The sequence below is a fragment of the Xyrauchen texanus genome, chromosome 30 (assembly GCF_025860055.1).
Source record: "Xyrauchen texanus isolate HMW12.3.18 chromosome 30, RBS_HiC_50CHRs, whole genome shotgun sequence".
Taxonomy (NCBI): domain Eukaryota; kingdom Metazoa; phylum Chordata; class Actinopteri; order Cypriniformes; family Catostomidae; genus Xyrauchen; species Xyrauchen texanus.
The window spans coordinates 19,263,988-19,276,902 of record NC_068305.1 but is presented as its reverse complement, the minus strand read 5'-3'; positions in this window follow the sequence as shown (position 1 = coordinate 19,276,902).

Here is a 12,915-nt window from a genome sequence, read left to right as displayed (position 1 = left end):
TTGCAAGGATGGTGAGAGACACATGGTTTCCAAGGTTTGAAAACTTGGGAGTGTCAGGGAATTTTTAAATTGTGATTTCCAGGCCTGAAAAGGTCATGGATATTAATACAAACTTGAAACATCATGGAAATGTCATTAAAAATGTCTATAGTACATCTTTCCAGCTATGATTAGTTCTAAAATATTTTGGTTAGAAATTTTCATGATCCTGCTACTTAAGTCTTTTAGTTTATTCTTGTTGTGGAGGGATCATGACAGTCTCCTCTGACCATTGGTTATGTTTGTTCATGTGCTTGAGTTCTCTTTCTCCTTCATGTCTCCCAAAGGTGCCTCAGCAGCACAATCAGTGTTGCCATGGCAATGCTGGTTTGCGCTGCTCGTTAATGGAACGGTGGTACCTGTCTTCTATTTCCTTTTTCCATTTTTAAAGTCTTTTCCTCTTGTTTTCAGTCTTTTCAGTCTGCCAGATTGTTTTTGTGTCAGTCATATTCTGTCGGTTCCTGTTCAGTCCTGTCATCAGACGGTTTACGTTTCACCCCTGTGAGAGGTTTTGTTTTCATTCTTTTTGGTTTTGTTTTTGTATTTTCAGTTTCCTCCCTTGTGAGAGGTTTTGTTTATATTTGTATTTTTTAAATAAGGCCCATCACACTTGCCTCTTGCATTTGGGTCCTTCCCTCACTTCACGCTTTGGCGTATCATGACAGAAATTGCTTTTCACGAGTGCAATCTCTATGAAAATGATTTGTAAAAATCCTTATCCTGTATTGAATATGGATAATGGAAATTCATGGTCAAAAAGTGGAGATGATCTCTGGCAGATGGTAACCCTGTTGGTTTCTCAATTGCTTGAGATGCAGTTTTTCCACTATATTCTAGATGGCCCAGAAGATCCATCAGTGGTGGGCTGTAATGGCCAGCACATCCTGGAGAACAGAAAGTGATTTCTGTGATTATGGTCGGATTGTGAGCAGCATAAAATGGTGAGCTCTTTCCTGAAAAGATCTCTGATGTAAGAGGCATGTACAACATAAAAATTGTAATGATGGCTTTGGCTTATGGAGAGTGACTGCCTTGATGCATCCGTAAAGCCACTGTACACAGTAAACACATCTTACAACCACAGTACAAACACTGTGTTTCCTGTCCTTGAGGGATGTGTTTGTTTCAGACATCCTGTTTGATCCCGTCACTCAACTGTTTAGGGTTAAAAAGCATTGCATTGCATATGACCCCGAAGTATAGTTCACCTAAAAATTTAAATTATGTACTCACCCTAATGTTGTTCTTTATGCTGTTATTTATTCTGTTGAAAACAAAATACATTTTTGAGGCATTGTTACACAGCTCTTGTCAAACAACAACACATTTATGGAATATAACACACAAGTTTAGTATCCAAGACTTCTGGATCTGTGCAGTAGCTTCTAAGATCTGCCTTAGAATATATCTTAGATATTAAAAATACCTGCTTGAAAATGATTGGAACATTTCTCCTTTTATGTTCCACTGAAAAAAATAACAGCATGCGGTTAAGAATTTTCATTTTTGGGTGAAATTCCTTTAATCAAAATTGGCAGCTGCATAAGCTGTTTTTGCTTGGGGTCTCATTAGGATATAGAGAGCAAGAGTTTATCACAGTAGGGTGCTATGAATACTCATTGTGTATGTACAGTATATGAGGCAGCTGTTGTAAAAGTGTTTAGCAGTATTCTACAAAAATCTACAAGAGAACATCAACTAAGAGTTCACCCTGCCTGTACTTGTAATGCTTTGCATCTACTAACGGAGACGATTCTAGACCTTTTTTTTTTTTTATTGGATGGTGCAGACAGGCTTGTGATGTCATGTTGACTATTCAGGGCTCAACAGTAAGGATTAGTTCTGGTGGTCAGGCCAATAGTTCAGATATTTTTCTTGCCTTGCAAACATTTTCCAAAATTAAAAAAAATTACAAATAAGTACAGTAAGTATTTTTATATATACCAGAATGAATACTTATATATATTATATATTATATAAATATAATATATATTTATATATAAAACTATAACACACTTTGGTTTTCAAATTGCTGTAATTTTTCTAATAAGTAAAAAGTGAAAAAAAAAAACACACATGTACAGTCAACAAATCTAAGCTGTAGTGACAACACAATTGGGCAAGTGATCGTTCTGTCACCTGCACTCAAAATCAATGCTCATTTTTAAAAATGTTGCTAGCTAAACTACCAACTACTCTACACCTAATTGGCTGCAATTTCATCTAATACTTGTTTCACAACAAAACAATCTGCAAAAAAAAAGACATTTTATTACATCTCCTTTTAAAAAAGTAACCTACAGTACAGTGGTGATGCATTACCAGAGTGCAGAGCTGGCATCAGATTGTGTAGGCCTAATGATACCATGTACTGAATTATTACCATATCCGTATACTATATTTTTATGGCACTGGATGGTGCAGTACTTCAAAAAATACCACAGGGGACATGTAATGTTAAGACATGGTATTGTCAGTACTTCGTTCTGTTTTGATACTCTTTTGGGTGGAAATGTGCTTGTTTACCACCAGCAGCACAATGTCACACATGCAGCTGTTACTTTATAAACTTTCTTCATCGCTGTCAAACGATTACGTGGGTTAGTTTAAATTGCTTGAAGGTAAATATTCCACTTCATCCAGCAATCTTTTTGTTCTCTGTGTGATAAAAATGCCCAGTTACTCTTTTGCTACAAATTATTCAGTACAGGCGTAAAGCCGTCTTAATTGATTTAAACTGAGCAGATTCATAAGAAACAAAAGAGTGGTTCATTTACGAATATGATATCTCTAGGTATGATTTACTGACAGGAATTACTGGACAGACAACTTGATTGCTCCAAGTTCACTGACTGGTTGGTGATACTATATGAATTTATGTATGTATAAATATTGAAAAATTATATTTTAATTGCTGTTTCTGCTGCTGCCGTTTTTTTCTCAACTTTTTTGCTGCCATATTTATAAGTTATGGATAGCTTTATTAGCTCAGCTGATCATTAGAATTACCCAAAACCATGCTAGACAAACAAATGTGTAATGGTCTTCAATATTTGTGTAGAGTAAACCACTTTATGGAGACATCTAGCTAAATCCAAGGATTCACATATTTACAATATATTTCCCTGCAAATGCATGACAAATAAATCAAGTGCGATTCAAATAACATACTGTATAAAATATTAATCAAACATTGGCAAATATACACATTGTTTCAAAGAATTGCAGAGCAAAAGTCAGTAAAAACCAAACAAATAGAAAAACATATATTTAAAGGTGCTATATGTAATATTTTTACTGTACTAAATCATAAATTGGCCATAATATGTCGTTAGAGAATTAGGAAACATGGGTTGGGGTAGACAACTCTCCAATATTTAGAATTTGTACTGCAGTACCCATTTCAAAAGCTTGTTGTCAATCTTACATATAGCACCTCGATTTGGTGCTTTTTATCATTTATAGCTATACATGTGAAATGAGACACCACTTTGATTCACTTCATTAAAATGTCTACACACACAAATCAACCTGTCTTTCTCAGCAGTGAGCAGGATTCATCTCACACTTTGTCATCTGTCCTATTTGCAGCATCCTGGCATGCTCTTCTCACTCCATCCTCAGAGCCGGAGGGGGAAACAGCGGACATCTCAGTGAGCATATCATGCTCAATGTCACATGTGGTGCTGTGGCAGCCCTGGCAGATTTTGACTGAGAACTAAAATATAGGGAAAGAGACGAGTGCAGGCTTAACGGATTCTGGAGATGTCTGGTATCCCCAACATGGGCAAGTCTCCCGGTACTTAACAGCTTGCCTGCACCGCTTTAACATAACCTTAGCAGCTTTACTGAGATTTGCTCTCCACAGCGTTGCTTCAATCATACACTCAAAATTGCAACACACCTTTTATTTTCATACAGTGTAAATTGAGTGAGACAGAGCAATTGTGAAACATAGCAGTAATGAGAGGGGATGGCATACAGTAGTCTCCAAGCTCTTGTTTGAGAGACTCAAGCATGTAGTGGAATGTTCAAATCATTCAAGATGTTGCTGCAAGATGTGTGATTATCCCTATCACAGAGGCTCCAGAGTATTCTTTGTCCAGTCTACTTGGGATATAACTCAAATGCCACTCAGGGTTGTACTGAGGCTTTATGTTTTGACAAGGCAGAAGCAGAGACAATATAAGGATAAAGAGACCTCTCACTGAAAAATGAATGGGAGAAAATTCAGCACTCAATATCAGGAATGGAATTCCTGCCTTTGAGTTAAAAGAGCCAATTGCACTTTTGAGTGATTCATCACTTGTTTGCTTACTCTAGATCTAGAATAGTTTGTGTCCAGGAGTGTTGGTTATTCGTGGTTCGAGACGTTATAAACATTACAGCGTATCTTCTATAAAGCTGAATTAATATTAAAACTAATGACCAGCATCATAAAATCACTGCCAACCATGTTAAAATAAAATTTAGCATTATAAAATTCAGAATCTATGTACTAATTATCATTGTACCATGTCTGCCAAACATCATCTGCAGCTTGAAACTGACCTTTTGGTTGAATTTTAGGAGTGAATGCACTTAGCTGCAAAGAAAGTGTGAATGCTTTAAACGCTCCAAAACTTGGCCCCATTCACTTCCATTGTAAGTGACTTACTGCAACCTCGATTTTGCCTTGTTTTAAATAAAAGGAGGGACGAGTCAAAATAATTTTTATGGTAATCAACATTATGTCACAAATGCTGTTGATTGAGCTTAACTTGCATTGAACCCGAATTATTCTTCTAAAGGGACTTTAGCAGTCGTCAGTTAAAAGGAATCAAGACCATCAAATGTGAAGTTGATTTTTCTTTATTTTGTTTATTGTTTTTGCCAAATTGTGCCTTATTACCAAGTCAAGAAACTGTGTGGTCACAGGAAGTTAAATGGGATGTTAAATGTGTCCCCTAGTCCTCCTTAAAAAGAAAACAAACAAACAATCATGCACTGTTACAAGTGAGGAAATCCACTGTTTGAGGAAGCCTTGGTCAGTGTGAAATTACCTTTCAGCAGTTCTTTGTGGTGGTCTAGCTCAGTTAGATTCACCTTCCCTGCAGGCTGAGCTGATAAGGCAGCCAGGAGGCAGTATTAGAGGGTGGCATTGGAGGGCACTGTTGGCATTAGAGAGGTTTCATGTCTGTAGGGCACAATGCCCAAATGCTGCCTGGCAATAGAGCGACAGCAGAAGGCAGTATGCGAAACGTGAACGTGTTTGTCGCCACACTGCTTCGTACAAATCAGACAGATGTCTTCATTATCGTAAGGAATAATGATGAAGGATCTGGATTATGATCTGCAAATTACTTGGAAAATACAGATGGATACGAGCCAAAAATCTGAAACACACAACATACATGTTCTCAACACAAGCACAAACACACTTCTATGCAATAATGGCATGCTGTTACCCCATTGTCCATCTAATCGGATCTTCAGAATGTCATGACTTGCTGGCTGCACTGGAGAGGCTTGAACTGGTAATCAAATTCAAATGGCTCTCTTGACAACATCTAAGAATTTTTTTTAACCATGAGCAAGAAATGTCACAAATGAAATCTCTTATCAATTGTTCTCCTACACAGCAATGAGATTACATGAACAACAGCAAACTGAGTTTTTTGCTGAAGTCTCCTGCTTCTCAGATGTTTCGCCTGAGAAAAAGGCCCTAGTAATCTCACATGTGATTTTTGTGCTTTGATTTGCCAAGATACCAATCAAAAGGAATCAAAAGCAGGGATTTCGGGAATGCTGAGTGACTCCAGTCAGGCTTCCTAAGCAACCAATTGGCCTGGTTGCTAGGACGGGTAGAGTCACGTTTGGTTAACCTCATCATGGTTGCTATAATGTGGATGCTGCAGAGAATAGTGTGAAACCTCCACACGTGCTAGGTCTACGTGGTAATGCACTCCATAAGCCACGTGATAAGATGTGCGGATTGACTTTCTCAGACATGGAGACAACTGAGATTTGTCCTCCGCCACCTGGATTGGGGCAAGTCACTACGCCACCATGAGGATTTAGAGCGCATTGGGAATTGGGCATGCCAAATTGGGGCGAAAAGGGGAGGGAAAAAAGGTAGGGATTCAACATGAAATCTCTTCTGTTTCTTTCAAGAAGACCAAATTATCTGAGCAATGCCATCCATGCAATAATGTTATAGTTCAATACTCTTACTGCATTTCAACAATCTCATTTTCTTCTATTTTTATTTTAAGTAACATCTGATGTAAAGTGAGTATTGAAATTAAAACTGAGAACATTATTAAGTCTCCTGAGCTCTGAAAGATCAACCTTTGAGTAAAACATTCTCCTCTGTGTCTACTCCTGCAACATTGAGGTCCTGAAACCGAAAAAAAGAGAACCTTTGATAGTAAATAGATTCTCAACTTTGCTTACATCTCTATGTTTCCCAGCTTTTGAAACAAGCGACAGTAAGCGAGTACAGTTCACCACACTGCACACAAATCCCAAAGTAGAGACTATGCAATGATTCATTAAAACGTTCAAAACAATTTCTACAGATATTCATAGAAATTTGTACGAGTTAGTTTAAATTGGCTAAATCAGATTAAAACATTGGATTGTATGAATTTATACAACTTTAACAACAGCCAATCAGGTGACTTTCCCTTTTCTACTAAAATGTAACAATTACTTTCTTCCGTCTTACAAAACATTACAAAATAACTCTTTAAATTATCATTTCAGACTCTATGGATAGGTTTAGATATGGGGTTTTGGATAGGGCATAACATTCTAAAGCATGTACAAAACGTCTGACACACGGAACATCTGCTTATTTCCGTATTACAGATCCGGCTATTTGCATATCTAGAATTCAAACAAATTCATATGAACGAACATGTATGATTTCATACGATTTAGCCAACTCATACAAATTTGTACGGCTTCTCATGAAGCTATAAAATCAACCCCTATACCTAAACTAAAAAAACATTTTTCTCTCTGTCCACAGCCATTATTTTAGAGCAATCAGTTTCCACTGTGTAATGTGGATCTGTGTCAAAAGGCCTACAGACTGCAGTACAGAGAGAGGCCATCTGCTGCTCTGCACCCCATCTCCATCCTCAATTAAACACTCACCAATACAGACACATTTACAGATAGCCAGTGAAATCTGAAACAACCTTGACCTTTGTAGGGAATGGATGCCATTCAGCGCAATTAGCAATGTCAATTAGTCCGATTCCGTGTGTTTCCAAAGAGTCGGCTCTGCCAATAATGAGCCATATAATTTGGCAGGAAAGTGATTTCTGCTGAATACCAAAAAGACTCCTCATGACCCTGGAAATTCATATTCGACACCAATTATGCCCTGAGCCAAAGTGCACTAGCACAGTTATTCGCATTGCACTGATGCCTCTCTCACAGCCTTACAGTAAGCTGCCTCTCAATCTTTCCTTTCATTCTCTAAAAATGCTGTGAAAAAAGATCGCAGCAGATGGTGGCAGAGAACAAGGCTGACAGCTGGTACATCACAGAAACAGTGAAGACAATGCCCCACCATAAGGTGGACATGGTCAAGTTAAAAATTACTTCTACATTTCTTCACCACTCCAGAACACACTGCAACATACAATTTCTGTGAGTTCTTGTGCTTGAATTTGTCATTAATACCTGAAAAATTAATACCATGCTTCCTTACCAATGATTTAGATTCTGAAGCACTTTTTTTCCATCTGGTTTTAGTGTAGTGTGTATCAAATTAAGGGAAACTCCCTCTGTTCTTGAAAGCTCAGTGGCTGCTTATTAAAAAATTAAAAAGAAAGAAGGAAACACGGTGGCATATAAATCGGTAGTTCTGAAAAATAACATCTGCCATTTGTGCCACACTACAAATCTGTTCACTCATTGTAAATGAGAGTTCTCAAAGGTGATCTATTCATTTTCCTGCTAGATAATTGGTTGGTGTCTCAATAATTAATGAGCTGCTCGGCTGCGACAAACCTTGCTCTCATCCCAAAATCAAACAATGAAGTAATTATGTTGTTTTGTGTGTGTGTGTGTGTGTGTGTGTTTTTGTTTTGTTTTTTAATCTGCAATATGGTGTCTGGTAGGCAATAATGTTTTATGTGCCCTTAATTATTTAATGGCATTTTTTAAACATAACCTACAGAATATTTTCTGAAGTAATATATCAATCATATCAGTAGTTTTCTGGATCAGTGTACATACATTGATAATGTGTAATACATTACCAAGCAGATACAGCATTATGCTGACTGTGTAATAATAAAACATATGAATGAGTCAGATGGTTATGTAAAAACATGAATATGCAGGGTGCCAATTGTGGTGAGGACTGTGACCGTGTATTATACATGAATAGCCTGTCAACTAACATATACAAAGTGAGCTCTGGATTATATAGTTATGATTTCAACGCCTCTTCTATGTCATAAACACTCGCTGTGATGATGTGTGATGTGGTTGTAAGTAGGCCTCCACCAGCAACAGTCAGATCGCTGTTTAAATTCTCTACTCGCTTTTGTAATCTAATCTAATTGCATATGTAAAGATATATATATATATATATTTACAAAATACACAAATCTACCCTATAATTGTTAGACTTGTTAGTTTGTCAGGTGAAAACCTATAGAAGAAACATTGCTCACATTTGGAATGATGTTGCTATGGCTTTGATAAGTAAGTAATACATAAATGTAGAACTTTGGTCCAAAAGTCTGAACCCACTAGTGAAAATCCTTCTATATGTTTTGTTTTTTTAACCCCTTTTCTCCCAATTTGTAATGCCAAATTCCCACTACTTAGTAGGTCCTCGTGGTAACGCAGTGTCACGATTCACTGTTGTCTTTTGTTTTTGTGCTTTTATGTTGAAGTTTAGTTTAGTTCCTGTTTCCTGTTTGGTTTTGGATCCAGCGGTTCTTCAGGCAAGCTGCCGCCTCCTGAACCTGAGGCAAGGAAGCCGCCCGGTGGAGGACCACATAAGAGACTTCTTGAACCTAGCGTGGGCTACCGACTTCCCAGACTCCTCCCTGGTGGTGTTCTTCCGGGCGAATCTGACTGATTCGCTCAAGGAGCGGTTGCCAGAGACTTTGCTGGTCAGCGGCATGCCACTCACTGTGGGCGTGGCAGAGGAGGACCCAACCTCACCTCCCGCAGTGGTGACCTTCCACTCGCCCATGGCTCTTCCCATCACGCCTGCCCCACCTGTCAGCGAGCCAACCCCCGTGCCTGTCGCCGTCAATGAGCCTGCACGGTCCACTTCTTCTGCCTGGAGGAGGAAGAGAAGACGGGCTTCCGTCTCCCGGCCCACGCCTGCCTCGGTCTGCGAGCCTGCGCCCCCGCCTGTCACGGTGAGCGAGCCTGCGCCCCCGCCTGTCACGGTGAGCGAGCCTGCACCCCCGCCTGTCACGGTGAGGGAGCCTGCGCCCACGTCAGCCACGGTCAATGAGCCTGAGCCCTCGTCAGCCTCGACCGTCCCTGAGCCAGCGCCTGTAGCCTCGACCGTCCCTGAGCCAGCACCTGTAGCCTCGACCGTCCCTGAGCCAGCGCCTGTAGCCTCGACCGTCCCTGAGCCAGCGCCAGTAGCCTCGACCGTCCCTGAGCCAGCACCAGTAGCCTCGACCGTCCAAGAGCCAGCGCCAGTAGCCATGACCGTCCCAGAGCCAGCTCCTCCCGAGCCTCCCAGGGTTCCGCCTCTCAAGTCCCTCGAGTCTTCCAGGGCTCCTCCTCCCGAGCCTCCCAGGGCTCCGCCTCCCAAGTCTCTCGAGTCTTCCAGGGCTCCTCCTCCCGAGCCTCCCAGGGCTCCGCCTCTCAAGTCTCTCGAGCCTCCCAGGGCTCTTCCTCCCGAGCCTCCCAGGGCTCCGCCTCTCAAGTCTCTTGAGTCTTCCAGGGCTCCTCCTCCCGAGCCTCCCAGGGCTCCGCCTCCCAAGCCTCTCGAGCCTCCCAGGGCTCCGCCTCCCAAGTCTCTCGAGCCTCCCAGGGCTCCGCCTCCCAAGTCTCTCAAGCCTCCCAGGGCTCCACCTCCCAAGTCTCTCGAGCCTCCCAGGGCTCCGCCTCTCAAGCCTCTCGAGCCTCCCAGGGCTCCGCCTCCAGAGCCTCTCGAGCCTTCCACGGCCCTTCTCCCCGAGCCTCCTACGGCTCCGTCTCCCGAGCCTCCTACGGCTACACCTCCCGGGCCTCCTACAGCTCCACCTCCCGGGCCTCCTACGGCTTCACCCCCCGAGCCTCCTAGGGCTCCGCCTCCTGAGCACCCTGAGCCTCTAGAGCCTCCTACGGCGCCATCTCCCTCGGCTCCGCCTCTAGAGCCTCCTACGGCGCCACCTCCCTCGGCTCCGCCTCCAGAGCCTTCCAGGTCTCCGCCTCTAGAGCCTCCTACGGTGCCACCTCCCTCGGCTCCGCCTCCAGAGCCTCTCGAGCCTTCCACGGCCCTTCTCCCCGAGCCTCCTACGGCTCCGCCCCCCGAGCCTCCTACGGCTCCGCCTCCCAAGCCTCCTATAGCTACACCTCCAGAGCCTCCTACGGCTCCACCTCCCGGGTCTCCTACGGCTTCGCCCCCCGAGCCTCCTAGGGCTCCGCCTCCCGAGCACCCTGAGCCTCTAGCGCCTCCTACGGTGCCATCTCGCTCGGCTCTGCCTCTAAAGCCTCCTACGGCGCCACCTCCCTCGGCTCCGCCTCCAGAGCCTTCCAGGTCTCTGCCTCTAGAGCCTCCTACGGCGCCACCTCCCTCGGCTCCGCCTCCAGAGCCTTCCAGGTCTCCGCCTCTAGAGCCTCCTACAGCGCAGCCTCCCATGGCTCCTCTCCCTGAGTCTCCAGAGCTTTCCATGGTTCCGCCACCCTTGGCTCCGCCTCCTAAGCCTTCCTCGGCCCCGCCTCCTGAGCCTCCCACAGCTCCACCTCCTGAGCCTCCTGAGCCTCCCACAGCTCCGCCTCCGGAGCCTCCAGAACCTCCCTCAGCTCTGTCTCCAGAGCCTCCCTCAGCTCCGCCTCCTGAGCCTCCCACGACTCTGAATCCAGAGCCTTCTACGGTTCCACCTCCTGAGCCACCCATGGCTCTGCCACCTGGATCTTCCACGGCTCCACCCTCCATGGCTCCGCCTACCTTGGCTCTGCCCTTGGAGTTCCCCATCCCTGTCCTGTAGCCACCTCCCAGGCCTCCTGAACCTGTCCCCATTCTGTGGCCGCCTCCCAGGCCTCCTGAACCTGTCCCTGTCCTAGGGCCACCTCCCAGGCCTCCTGAACCTGTCACCATCCTGTGGCCGCCTCCCAGACCTCCTGAACCTGTCCCCGTCCTGTGGCCGCCTCACAGGCCTCCTGAACCTGTCCCCGTCCAGTGGCCGCCTCACAGGCCTCCTGAACCTGTCCCCATCCTGTGGCCGCCTCCCAGGCCTCCTGAACCTGTCCCTGCCCCTTGGACTGCCTTCTTGCCCTCTGTGCCCCCTTGGACTGCCTTCTTGCCCCCTTGGACTGCCTTCTTGCCCTCTGTGCCCCCCTGGACTGTCTGTCTGCCCCTTGTGCTCCCTTGGACTGTCTGTCTGCCCCTTGTGCTCCCTTGGACTGTCTGTTTACCCCTGGTGCCCTCTTTGGTCTGCCTGCCCCCCCTGGACTATTTTGTTTCTTGTTTTTGTTTCTTGTGTTGTGGGTTTGTTTGTCTTTTTTTAGGATCGTCTGGAATCCGATCCTTTGAGGGGGGATTCTGTCACGATTCACTGTTGTCTTTTGTTTTTGTGCTTTTATGTTGAAGTTTAGTTTAGTTCCTGTTTCCTGTTTGGTTTTTGTAGTCCTTTGTAGTTTCTTTTTATGATTGGTGTTCCCCTGATTGTTCTCCTTCCCTGATTGTGCCCTCAGGTGTCCCTCATTCCCTTGTTTGTTCCTTTTTGTATTTAAACCCTGGTTGCCTGTTCATTCTCTGTCGGTCGTTGTTTTCATTGCATGTTAATGTTCTGGATGTTTTCAACTGTTTTGATGTTTTCCCCGTAGCCTGTCTTCCCGTGTTCATTTCAGTCGTGTTTTCCCGTTTCGTGTGCCCTTGAATGTGTTCGTTTTTAAGTTTTTGTTTACCCATCGTGGTAGTTTCTTTTGTTCCTGTCTGTTTACTTGCACTTTGATTTAAATAAAGAACCGCACTTGGATCCCACCTCCTCGTCTGCCTCTGTCTTCGTCCACATCGTTACACGCAGTTACTCGCCTCAATCCGGATAGCGGAGGACAATCTCAGTTGCCTTCGCTTCTGAGACCGCCAATCCGTAAAATGCTTCTATTTTGAATTTTTCAAATTTAATTCAAAATGTCAAATGACACATTTTAAGCATTTTATAAAATTATAACTTGAACTAGAACTTGAAATAACCTTTTTATAATTACAGTATATTAATAAGCGTTATAAGCATGTTTAAGTGAAATGAGAAATTTACATGAATTTCGAAATGTCTTATTATTTACTATGTCCCATCTTTTTCTTTAATGACAGCACTCAAACTGGCATGGACTCCACAAGTTTGTGTAAAACCTGATAATCCATGTTGTCCCAGCAGGATTTGAGAATGTTCCAAAAAGCATCTTGTGTGCTTCAGTGAAAGCTAGGAAATCTAATCTTTTTCAAAGAAATTATCATGGTCAATGTCACAAATTTGCTTACATTTGATTATTGACCAAGTAATAGTGCAGAATCGTAGATTGTTCTTCTTCATTATACCTTGAAAGGCCTTTGGACCCCATTGTATGTCTATACCAGAAAAGGTGTCAAAGTAAATAGCTAATTTTATAAATGTACATAATCCATACTTTGAGAACCTGTTCACTCCTGCTGACTTCCCTATAATTCACACTGTGGATGTACAGTATGTGAGA